The 13,738-nt window shown below is 35.8% G+C and overlaps 1 long non-coding RNA gene across 1 annotated transcript; it reads right to left on the reverse strand.

Annotated features, from left to right (window-relative positions):
* Positions 1–7,762: 7,762 nt before the first annotated feature.
* On the reverse strand, positions 7,763–9,369 carry LOC125492246 (uncharacterized). The gene is made up of 2 exons (XR_007268726.2): positions 9,082–9,369; positions 7,763–8,158 (listed from the first exon to the last, which is right to left on the reverse strand). It is a non-coding gene; the product is annotated as an uncharacterized LOC125492246 (long non-coding RNA).
* Between the last annotated feature and the right edge of the window lie 4,369 nt (positions 9,370–13,738).

Raw genomic sequence — 13,738 nt, forward strand, 5'->3', positions numbered from 1 at the left:
ATAAGAGTTCTGAGTATTAAGAATGAGTTGATAAGAGTTTTGAGTATTGAGGATTAAAGTATGAATCCTTGAATATCTTATATTATAAATATGAAAGTGAGGCGTGAACATGCACCCGAGTTAGGGCGGGTAGAGTCGCTAACTGTTGCCTTCCAGGAAGGGCAAATTCTTGGCGTTATAGGACATGTCCGGTTAAGTCGTGTAAGCAGAACAGTAAAAGGTGAGGTGACGACCCTCAACAGTTTGGAGACAGTTGGTACGACGTGGCACCCCTCTCCATTCGCGTTCATGCCAAACGATCGATTTTGTGAAACTATAGTAATTGAGTTGGATGTGATTATTTGTTATTATATTTATGTGTTAGTTTTCAAAATACACATAAACTTGTCTTTTCTATTACACAGTGTGTACTCAACTTTGCTGATAGTGTTGTCATTTTTGTGGCCTGTCACTGGGTGGGTGCAGAGTTAAACATTTGCAGGATTGTGTTGGAAGCAAGGATCGAGTTGAGAGCAAAGTTATGATTCGAATTGTGTATTATGGGATAAAGTCCAAAATTTAAGTTTATATATAGAGAAGTTTATTCAGAATTACTTACAGTATAGATTTATTCTTTTGCCATGGAATTTGAGATTGAATGACTATGTAATTGAAGTCTTATATAAATGATTTTGTTTTGTGGGCCAATAACCAACAAGTCCAGGATCGTTTTATAGGTTATGTTTCCGCTGCGAGTAAATATTTAATTCGTTGCTTATTAAGCATTGATTGTGATTAGTGAATCTTAAGTGTGTTTAGCTAGCAGCTCGGGAATCGGGCTGTTATAAATGGTATCTGAGCAACCCTGCGACCGTGCGCTGAGTTAGCCACATAGTGATAAGAGATTTTTAGTTTGTCGTTAAGGCACTAAGAACCGCTTTTCAAACAATATTTATAAGTCCTAACAAGCAATTACTAAGAGAATAGTAAGGGCAAGTCAAGGGTCGATCCACATGGAAAATGGGATTGATCAAAGTCTATCAAGTCCAGACTACCTAATTGAAAGGTATTTGGGGGTTTGAAAAATATTTGGTAACAATTAAGACAACTATCAACTAGAACAAGCAAATATCGAGAGTTTAAATATCAAATAAAAGACACTATAGTTAAGGTTACTAGTATGAATAAGAACGGATGATGATTGTTAATGCGATTGTGAAGCAACAAAGACGATTATGCAAGGTTTAGTTCTCCTCTAAAATACTCGAGTCCTCTCTCGAATGGTCCTCAAGAGTAATCGCTTGATCTATCAACTAAATCCTCTCTCGAATGGTCTTTAGTTAATTGATTAAGAGATTCAATAAGTTTGGAAAACCCCTAATGAAGGATCCCTAATTTCCATCCAATATCTTGGTATAGAAATTAAGTTGATTCTTGGGGATGATAAAAGAGTTCAAAATCCGATTTAAGAACATTTGAAATCAAAATACAAAGTATAAATGTGCAATATCTATCCTAAGGTCTCAAAACACCAAGATCAATGCATAAGCTTCTCCATACATCACAATCACATCAACATCATATTTAAAACCCTAATTCATACTTTCACCCTAACCCTAGATTATGGAACTACTCACTAATCATGGAGTTAAAGCAATTAAACAATGAATCATGACTAATCTAAGGCTAAACATGATTAAGTAATGATTAAACTAATGTAAATCGCAATCATGGGACTAAGAGAATAAAGATCTTAAATAATATAAGAACATAAACAAACACCAAGAGAATGAATTAAAAACTGAAACTTTGAATTAAGATGAATGAAAAGTACCTTAAATATCAATGGAATCACAAACTATGATCTCTAATCTCAATTATCAATGAAAAACTCAAGTGTTTTCTCTCTAATACAAAACCCTAAAATATTCTCTGAAAACTCGAATGAAAGCATAAGTCTAAAACTAAAAGAGAAAAAGGGTTTAATGAACGAATTTTTCATTCCGGAACGCATGGTGCGGGCGCACCATGCTTAGGTGCGGGCGCACCATGCTTAGGTGCGGGTGCACCAGACCTCAGGTGCGTGCGCACCAGACCTCAGGTGCGGGCACACCTGAGTCTTCTATCTCATGGTAAAAATCTCCCGTCAAATGGTGCGGGCGCACAAATGGGCAGGTGCGGGCGCACAAATGGGCAGGTGCGGGCGCACAAATGGGCAGGTGCGGGCGCACCTATGTGTTCTGCCTCAGCCTGAATTCCTTCGTCAAAATGTGCGGGCGCACAGGTAGCTAGTGCGGGCGCACCATGTGCTAGGTGCGGGCGCACCTGTGCGTTCTGTCTTTTTCTCCCAATTTGGTTGTGGTGCGGGCGCACCAGTGATATGTGCGGGCGCACCTACGTGTGCGGGGGAACTCTAGGCGCACCTCATGGCCTCTCACATCCTCTAGCTTGTTTCTTTAAGCCATGTCTCGCATTACTCGTCCCCGAAAAGGGTCATACCTGCAATAAAAACACGAGCAAACATGGTGAAAGCATATGTGCTAGAAGTTCGATCAAAATATATCGAATATATAGCAAAATGTCACTATGATCAAGTATGATCGAGTGAATGAAATAGAAGGGAAAAGTGAGGAGAAAGAGGGAAGAAAGGGGAAAAAGGGAACCAAAACAAGCCAAAAGGAAGCCATAAAGTGCGTTAGGAACGCACTTATCACATAGCGGGGTAAAAGATCGTTGGGAATGTGTGTCTGTTACTTGGGTAATTAGAATTCAAGTTTTGAGCTATAGAATAAGAATAAGAGTCTAGATTTTGGAATAAGAGTATTGAATTCGAAGTTGTAATTTGAGGAAATATGAAATCTATTTGTTGGGAATATTGAAAACTTTTTCATATAAATTTAGTAAGGGCTATCCGAGGTTGTAGTGCTTGATATATGGATACTTAAGGTTGACCTATGAGTTTGTGTTTTGAAGTTTCGAGGACGAAACTTATTTTAAGGGTGGTAGAGTGTAATAGCCTGAATTTTTAAGCAGGTTCAAATATTTTGTTAGTTATATTAAGTCTTCATCAAGATTTGGTCCTTTAAGTAGTTAGAGCTCTCTCCAACATCATACAAAGATAAAAGTGGATAAGAACCATCATTCTTAATGGTTAAGAAAGTTTGTGGATAAGCATTATCATTCTTAATGGTTAAAAAAGCTTGTGGATAAGCACTATCATTCTTAATGGTTAAGAAAGCTTGTGGATAAGCACTATCGTTCTTAATGGTTAAGAAAGCTTGTGGATACGCAATATCATTCTTAGCGGTTAAGAAATCTTGTGGATAAGCACTATCATTCTTAGTAGTTAAGAAAGATTGTGGATTAGCACTATCATTCTTAGTGGTTAAGAAAGTTTGTGGATAAGTACTATCATTCTTAGTGGTTAAGAAAGCTTGTGGATAAGCACTATCATTCTTAATGGTTAAGAAAGGTCAAAGAGGATAAGCACTATCATTCTTAGTGGATTAGAAAGCTTTGGGAACCAGTAGATAAGTTAGAAAGTCCTTGAGAGCCTTAAACATTAATATTGTGAAAATCGTTTGGAGATTGATTTATCGGGTAACGATGAACTTCCAGTTAAAGAACCTTTTCGGGATGAATCCGAGCTCAGAACCTAACCAAACTTGATATATGACATACTTGGGATGTCATAAGGTTAAAATGGTCATTAATGCCTAATAATTACGTGGCTCAATAGGGTAAATTGCCTACATAGTAAAAACTGGCCAGCTGAAATTATAGCTCAAACCTATGCTCAAAGAAAACTGCTTAGCAGCTACTTAAGTGTCGATCTCTCAAAACCCTTTGTGTGCATGAAAGCCAACATTTCAAGCTAACATCTCCAACAAGAATCACCCAGAAGAGGTTTCCCTCCCTCATGGGTACCGCCAGAACAACCTATAAAAGGCTTGCTCTAGAGTTACGTCTCTTTTCTCTTATTTCTTCCTCTTGGACACCCAATTCTCATTACATAAACTCAGCTAGACATAGTTCTTTAGTGTTTCAAGCGTTTAGTAGAGTTTTCAAGCTTTGGAAAATTGTAGAAAACTTTATAGGAACATAAAACAGATGGTTGTAAGTACATCTTTGCATCTCCCTTGTAATTAGCTTAGTTATTTATGTTCTAATAGCTTGTTTAAACTAATATTTAGCATTTTTACATATTCAGGGGGAGCTATAGGAAGAGTAAACCATTTGGGATACGAAGTTTTAAGTGCACTGAGCAACCTAAGTGAAGTTACACACTTAGGCTATGTTTAGTTCACCTGAAATTTTCAGATCTGAACTTATCTGATCTGATCTGAACTTATTTTTTCTAATCTGATCTGATCTGATCTGATCAGATCTGAACTGATCTGATCTGATCTGAACTGATCTGATCTGATCTGAACTGATCTGATCTGATCTGACTTACAAGATTTTATCTTTTATAAAATATGTTGTTACTATTATATTATTACTTTGTAATTCATTATTATGCAATACATTATAAGATCTTATTTATAGTATTACTATTATGATCGTTTTATTTATATTACAACTTTTACACAACTTTTATTATTAACAATAATAATAACTATTATCATTATTATGATAATAACAACAATAATTATAATCATAAGAATAATAATTATTACTAAAAATAATTACATAATCCAAGTCATTAATTTATAAGAGCACTTATACAATATTTCACACTTTCCCTTAAAAAAAAATTCACACTTGAGAAGTCGGCATACTCAACTTTTTTTTCATATAATATAACATAAGATATATAAACAACTATGACTTACGCAAGAAAGAAATAAATAGTGTGCAACTTCAAATAGCTTGAGAGAGATTTGGAATTCGGTAGGAAGAGGCATACCAAATCTAAATTTATAATTTGTACCTCGCACTTTGCTTATTTTGAATTGTAATATGAACTTAGTAGTTTTGTTGTCATGAATTGAGCTATCATATTTTATGTATTTCTTATTTTTGCGTCAATCTTATGTTCTTAACACGTGGCTTTTAATTTGCTATTATTTAATAACAACAAAATAACTTAAAATAATAATAACAAATGATATTTATAATGATAACAACAAGATTAATAGTAATTATCAATATTAATAATTAATAAGTACAACAACAACAATAATAATCCTTTTGAACAAATGTACTAGTAATAATAATACCCCCTTTGTATTTTTTTTATCTTTCTCACTTAGAATCTTGACACAATTAACAATTAGAGAGAATCTTTTAGTTTTTTCTCAATATATAACAAAAAATATTGTCATGTGGGGTCTTGTTTGATTCGTCTCAATGAGTACTTTATTAATATTTAATTATTATAATTTTTACTAATATGTAATGAAAGACATTTAATAGTAATAGTGAGTTATTAAATATAAGCATGATCTGATCTAGACTGATCTGATCTGATCTGATCTGAACTTACTTTTTCTGATCTGATCTGATCTTATCTGATTCGATCTGAAATAAGCAAAAATAAGGTGAACTGAACATAGCCTTAGTTTTGGTTTTAACCTAGAGATTTCCATACCTATAGTTAAGTGATTGTTTCTTTCTAGTGTAAAGCATGTTTATGAAATGAATTTACTTATGATGTGTATTTTATTAGTGTATATTGAGTATATAACATGGATATAGCATGCTAGATTCATTAGAGATGTTTTATTTGACCTAAACAACACTTATACACTAAGTCATTATGATTATGTTTTAAATGGAATGTGTTTAGTACATGGACTTGTGGAGTAATTGTGATTATTGAGGTGAGTTGTTATGTTGTTGTTGTTGTGAAGTTGTTGTGGTGGTTGTGGTGAAGTTGTTGTGGAGTTGTTATTGTTTTGTTGCTCTGTTGTAGTAGTGTTGTTGGGATATTGTTGTCTGTTGTTGTGGTTGAGGTTATGTTATTGATGAGGCATCGTCGTTGTGAAGTGTTGTTGCTAGTTGTGGTTAGTTATATGATCCAAAGATATGTAGAATTAGTTTACAGAATTTAGAATTAAGTGTTTTGGATTATGGTTATGAAGTGGGATGCTAGTTATATGGTGTAGAAAAGGTTATTGAACTTATAGTTGGTTCTGAATTGAGGGCCAAGTATCTAGAATGTTAAAGGTTGATAATGTGTAAATTGGCAATTAGTTGTTGTGTTATTGTTGTGGTGGTTGTGTTGCTCTTGTTATGTCGTTGTTGCTACTGTGTTGGTGTCCTGTTCTGTTTTTCATCCGCTCTGTTGTGGTGGTGGTGTTGTTGCTTTCTGATTGTTGGTGTGGTTGATGTTGTTGTTGTTGTTGTTGTTGTTGTAGTTATGATGGTTCTTGTAGTTGTGGTGCTGTTGTAATTATGTGGTGGATGTTATTGGGTTGTTGTTATTATTGTTTGTTGTTTGTTGTTATTGTTGTGGCAGTGCGTTGTTGTTGTTCTTGATTTAGTTAAGGTTGTGAGTTAAGTCTAGTTAGTTTGTTTTATAATTAGAATTCTCATTATGAATTAGGATTATGGAATTAGATGCTAGTCGATGTAGCTAATGTCATTAAAGTTATTACGTTAAAAACTAGTTTCAAGTATGAAAACCCTAAATCTTCTCAATTATCAAAGTAAGGGTAATTGAAAGGAGTTGATAAGAGTTCTGGGTATTAAGAATGAGTTGATAAGAGATTTGAGTATTGAGGATTAAAGTATGAATCCTTAAATATCTTATATTATAAATATGAAAGTGAGGCATGAACATGCACCCGAGTTAGGGTGGGTAGAGTCGCTAACTATTGCCTTCCAGGAAGGGCGATTTCTTGGCGTTATAGGACATGTCCGGTTAAGTCTTGTAAGCAGAACAGTAGAAGGTGAGGTGACGACCCTCAACAGTTTGGAGACAGTTGGTACGACGTGGTACCCCTCTCCATTCGCGTTCATGCCAAATGATCGATTTTGTGAAACTATAGTAATTGAGTTGGATGTGATTATTTGTTATTATATTTATGTGTTAGTTTTCAAAATATACCTAAACTTGTATTTTCTATTACACAGTGTGTACTCAACTTTGCTGATAGTGTTGTCATTTCTGTGGCCTGTCACTTGGTGGGTGGCAGAGTTAAACATTGTTGCAGGATTGTGTTGGAAGCCAGGATCGAGTTGAGAGCAAATTTATGATTCGAATTGTGTATTATGGGATAAACACTACAAGAAAAGACGATATCAACGACAGCTTAAAGCCGTCGTTGATATAGTAAAAACCGTCGCTGATTTATCACCGACGGCCAAACGGTCATTAAAAAGCCGTCGTTGTACAGATGGTCGCGGATATTGGAATCAACGACCACTTGGCCGTCGGTGAAATTTTATTGACGGTCTCTGGAAAATCAGCGACCGTTCCATGAAACCGACGTTGACTTCACATCAACGACGGCTTAAAGCTGTTGTTGATTTGACCGTCGGCTTTAAGCAGTCGTTAATACTTTGATTTTACCGACGGCTTTAAGCGGTCGTTTTGTTACCTAGCCGTCGCTGAAATTTAGCTCCATGGCAGCATACATTTCCTTACAGCGATTGCCTAATCATCGTTCATAATGTGTAGCCGTCGCTATTTTTAAAAATTACGTTAACTTAAAATTTATTGTTCGAAATTATAATTAAACCTCTATCTGCACAGCTGCACCTAAATATACTACATTAAAGTTGTTCCTCCATCGCATAGTCAATTTTTCAATTACAAAAATATGCAATTTTGATATATATTATAATTTGCATAGATACTTATATAATTAAATGAAATAGATTACACTTATGTACACAAAATAGATCCCGATGTCGGGAAATAAAGTAGAAGTCGGGTTCTACAAAAATATATATCAGCAAATCTAGAAACTAATAAGCTAGATGCCGATAAAATATAGACACTAAATGTCTATAGTTAGACAAACTACCTAAAATAAATATATGGACGCAAAATAGATCCCGGTGTCGGGAAATAAAGTAGTAGTCGAGTTCCTCGCCTCCACCTCTTCCATCTGTGCAGCGACCTTTGCCTCCAAAAAGACATAGTCTACCTTTGTGCTCTGAGAGCAACCGCTGACTATAACAACATCAAACTTCTCAAGAAAATTTGTACTGAGATTTGATAAATCACCTGCAAGAATATATTTTTGATTACCCAAACCTTTCTGCCAACATCAATACCGAAAAAACATCACTTGGTAAAACCAAAGATTATTTGATAGAAGTTCATTAGTATAAGATACTAAACAAATTCATATAGTTTGGACAATTTCTGTTTCGTATTTTCATATTCAAGTTCAATTTCTGATAGACAGGCACATATTAGTATAACATTTTCCTTGAAGGAGGCATATTTATCTACTTCGCAAAATAATAACAAGTACAGAGCCAGCGACAAACATATCTTGTGTCCTTAAAAACTTCTCTACTTCCCTTGACTCATAGCAAAATTCGAAGGTGAGTTTGACTACTGATGCAATTCTTTGGTATTGTACATTTAGAGGAAGCATATAATTGTTTCTTTTCTATGTTCAAATTATTTACTGAGGTGGATTCTTGATTCCACATTATCAAGCAAGAAACCCTTGACCACCCAATTCATCTAACACAGGACTAGTACAGGTACATGTTCACCTCAGCTAAATCATCCTTTAGATGACTGATTCTTTCCTCTACAGTACTCTACAACATTACTACAAAATTCTAACCATCAAAATTTCCAACCTTATGCAGCCTCACAACCCAACCTGGGGCTGCTATGTTAAGACATAATTGACATAGATGGAAACTACCTTCCACTAACAAGCCTTCTTCAATCAACAAGTCGCAGTTACAAGCATTTTGCTGTTGTGATATTCACATCATCATGATGTAACAATATACCAAGGACACATTAACATTTTTAATACAGGCAAAAACATCTGTTGATGCACTTCATCAGTCAATGTGAAAGACTTGATATTAACGACCAAGAGTGAATAACCTTGACAAAATGTAAGACTAGCTGACTAACCCCCAACAAACCAAGCCACAACCAGAGTCAAAATCACATACCTCTTTGTTAGCATGCTGATAAATGGCAATTTTTTCCGGCACCTCTCCACTTCCAGCCCCTTCAGCAAGCTATCATATGAAAGAAATTTTTAAACATAAGAGTAGAAGATTTGAAGCATACTTTTAGTTAATAACATGAAAGAACCATCAGATGATACAGCATATAACTGAACTTATTGGAGAGTCCTAATCCATTTAATTGAACAGGCTATTCGGATCAGCCATGTAAATAAATGGGTTAAAAATCTCAACCTTAACCCACTATTTTTTTGTTAGATTTAGGTCTGGTTGTTGGATCGAACAAGGGTTCTCTTCTATTGGGGAAAAGCAATAGAGGATTCTGCTCTTGTATATCTTTAATTTAAGTTTCACAGTATCAAACGGCTATGGAAATGCCTTAAATCAACACTGAAACACTGGTTCTCTTACATGATAAACATGGTATTGCAATTCTAATCAGGGCCGTTCATGAATATAATTGGGCCCGGGGTAAAATTTAGAAAATGGGCCCCTTACGCACGAGAGATATAATGAAATATACAATATAAAAATTCTAATACAAAGTTTTCATTAACCCCCTTTGTTAAAAAATTGTTATTCTGTTGTTGTGGTTGAGGTTATGTTGTTGATGAGGCATCCTCGTTGTGAAGTGTTGTTGCTAGTTGTGGTTAGTTATATGATCCAAAGATATGTAGAATTAGTTTACAGAATTTAGAATTAAGAGTTTGGGATTATGGTTATGAAGTGGGATGATAGTTATATCGTGTAGCTAAGGTTATTGAACTTATAGTTGGTTCTGAATTGAGGGCCAAGTATCTAGAATGTTAAATGTTAATAATATGTAAATTGGCAATTAGTTGTTGTGTTATTGTTGTGGTGGTTGTGTTGCTCTTGTTATGTCGTTGTTGCTACTGTGTTGGTGTCACTAGTAGAAAAACGACAATTTGCGTCCTCTGATTTGCGTCGCACTGAAACAGAAATGACGCAAAAGGGTAATTTGCGTCACACGCAAAGAAGAGTGCGACGCACATCATGGGTAAATGAGCACCAGTACGAACTATATGCGTCGCACGTACCATAGGTGCGTCGCAAAAGCCTAATGTGCATCACATCTTATTCAATGTGCGACGCAGATACTAACCCCAATTTGCGTCATACCTTCTTTATTGTTCGACGCACATACTAAAGCCATGAGGCCCACTTCTTTTTTATTTCATAAACCTAGCGCCCAGATTTCATCTCCTCTCTCTCTCCCCCTCTCCCTCACTAAACCCTAATCTGTGGCATCAATTCTCTCAGTCGTTTCATCATATCCCTCTCCTTCTCTCTCTCCCTCTCCCTCACTCAACCTTAATTCCTCGCCGTTTTATCATCCATCACTCTCTAGTCTCTCTTCAAATCGAACCAACAACGGCGCCGAAGTCCTTCCGGCGAGCGAATGCTCAGCACAACACCAACAACGACGTCGAAGACCCGACACCACCAACAACGGCGCCGAAGTCCTTCGAATTCCTTGAAATTTCCGTATTTTTTTAAAAAATTCTGTAATTATGTAATATATTTACTATATTGATAGTTACTCCCTCTTCTCAAGATCTGAGTAGACTATTTCTCTTCTGTAATTTCTCTTTTATGATTTTTCTATAATTTTCTCATGTAAAAACGTCCCTTCTACTCAATGTATAATTTGCGTTGAAATTCCAGTTGTTTTCGTCCCTTCTATTCAATCTGTAATTTCTCTCTTTTATGGTTCGTGTATTTTTTTTTTAATCAAAAATGTCAATTTGCGTCGGATGTGGAGATTTGTCCGACGCAAATCACTTTTTAAGGGGTTTGTAGACCTGGGCAGCATGTGGGTGGGAGCTTTGCGTCGTATGTTGGCAATGTGCGACGCAGATGAGTGATTTGCATCGCACGTTGCACTGGGTGCGACGCCAATTCCCGAGCCATTTGCGTCGCGCCGTATACAACGTGCGACGCAAATAGCTAAACGATCTGTGTCGTTTCCGCATACGACGCAGATCATTTCTGGGTCATTTGCGTCGAGGCCTTTGGCATCGTACCAGAGTCCGACGTAAATAGGCGTCTCACATCCGATGCAAATTACCTTTTCTGTACTAGTGTGTCATGTTCTGTTTTTCATCCGCTCTGTTGTGGTGGTGGTGTTGTTGCTTTATGATTGTTGGTGTGGTTGATGTTGTTGTTGTTGTAGTTATGATGGTTCTTGTAGTTGTGGTGGCTGTTGTGGAATTATTGTGGTGGATGTTATTGGGTTGTTGTTATTATTGTTTGTTGTTTGTTTGTTATTGTTGTAGCAGTGCATTGTTGTTGTTCTTGATTTAGTTAAAGGTTGTGAGTTAAGTCCAGTTAGTTTAGTTTTATAATTAGAATTCTCATTATGAATTAAGGATTATGAAATTGAGATGCGAGTCGATGTAGCTAATGTCATTAAAGTTATTACGTTAAAAACTAGTTCCAAGTATGAAAACCCTAAATCTTCTAAATTATCAAAGTAAGGGTAAGTGAAAGGAGTTGATAAGAGTTCTGAGTATTAAGAATGAGTTGATAAGAGTTTTGAGTATTGCGGATTAAAGTATGAATCCTTAAATATCTTATATTATAAATATGAAAGTGAGGCATGAGCATGCACCCGAGTTAGGGCGGGTAGAGTCGCTAACTGTTGTCTTCCAGGAAGGGCAAATTCTTGGCGTTATAGGACATGTCCGGTTAAGTCGTGTAAGCAGAACAGTAAAAGGTGAGGTGACGACCCTCAACAGTTTGGAGACAGTTGGTACGACGTGGCACCCCTCTCCATTCGCGTTCATGCCAAACGATCGATTTTGTGAAACTATAGTAATTGAGTTGGATGTGATTATTTGTTATTATATTTATGTGTTAGTTTTCAAAATACACATAAACTTGTCTTTTCTATTACACAGTGTGTACTCAACTTTGCTGATAGTGTTGTCATTTTTGTGGCCTGTCACTGGGTGGGTGGCAGAGTTAAACATTGTTGCAGGATTGTGTTGGAAGCAAGGATCGAGTTGAGAGCAAAGTTATGATTCGAATTGTGTATTATGGGATAAAGTCCAAAATTTAAGTTTATATATAGAGAAGTTTATTCAGAATTACTTACAGTATAGATTTATTCTTTTGCCATGGAATTTGAGATTGAATGACTATGTAATTGAAGTCTTATATAAATGATTTTGTTTTGTGGGCCAATAACCAACAAGTCCAGGATCGTTTTATAGGTTATGTTTCCGCTGCGAGTAAATATTTAATTCGATGCTTATTAAGCATTGATTGTGATTAGTGAATCTTAAGTGTGTTTTAGCTAGCAGCTCGAGAATCGGGCTGTTATAAATGGTATCCGAGCAACCCTGCGACCGTGCGCTGAGTTAGCCACATAGTGATAAGAGATTTTTAGTTTGTCGTTAAGGCACTAAGAACCGCTTTTCAAACAATATTTATAAGTCCTAACAAGCAATTACTAAGAGAATAGTAAGGGCAAGTCAAGGGTCGATCCACAGGAAAATGGGATTGATTAAAGTCTATCAAGTCCAGACTACCTAATTGAAAGGTATTTGGGGGTTTGAAAAATTTTGGTAACAATTAAGACAACTATCAACTAGAACAAGCAAATATCGAGAGTTTAAATATCAAATAAAAGACACTAGAGTTAAGGTTACTAGTATGAATAAGAACGGATGATGATTGTTAATGCGATTGTGAAGCAACAAAGACGATTATGCAAGGTTTAGTTCTCCTCTAAAATACTCGAGTCCTCTCTCGAATGGTCCTCAAGAGTAATCCTTAATTATCAACTAAATCCTCTCTCGAATGGTCTTTAGTTAATTGATTAAGAGATTCAATAAGTTTGGAAAACCCCTAATGAAGGATCCCCTTAATTTCCATCCAATATCTTGGTATAGAAATTAAGTTGATTCTTGGGGATGATAAAAGAGTTCAAAATCCGATTTAAGAACATTTGAAATCAAAATACCAAAGTATAAATGTGATCAATATCTATCCTAAGGTCTCAAAACACCAAGATCAATGCATAAGCTTCTCCATACATCACAATCACATCAACATCATATTTAAAACCCTAATTCATACTTTCACCCTAACCCTAGATTATGAAACTACTCACTAATCATGGAGTTAAAGCAATTAAACAATGAATCTATGACTAATCTAAGGCTAAACATGATTAAGTAATGATTAAACTAATGTAAATCGCAATTATGGACTAAGAGAATAAAGATCTTAAATAATATAAGAACATAAACAAACACCAAGAGAATAATAAAAACTGAAACTTTGAATTAAGATGAATGAAAAGTACCTTAATATCAAGGAATCACAAGCTATGATCTCTAATCTCAATTATCAATGAAAACTCAAGTGTTTTCTCTCTAATACAAAACCCTAAAATATTCTCTGAAAACTAGAATGAAAGCGTAAGTCTAAAACTAAAAGAGAAAAAGGGTTTAATGAACGATTTTTCATTCCGGAACGCATGGTGCGGGCGCACCATGCTTAGGTGCGGGCGCACCAGACCTCAGGTGCGGGCGCACCTGAGTCTTCTATCTCATGGTAAAAATCTCCCGTCAAATGGTGCGGGCGCACAAATGGGCAGGTGCGGGCGCAC

The sequence above is a fragment of the Beta vulgaris genome, chromosome 8 (genome assembly GCF_026745355.1).
Source record: "Beta vulgaris subsp. vulgaris cultivar EL10 chromosome 8, EL10.2, whole genome shotgun sequence".
Classification (NCBI taxonomy): domain Eukaryota; kingdom Viridiplantae; phylum Streptophyta; class Magnoliopsida; order Caryophyllales; family Amaranthaceae; genus Beta; species Beta vulgaris.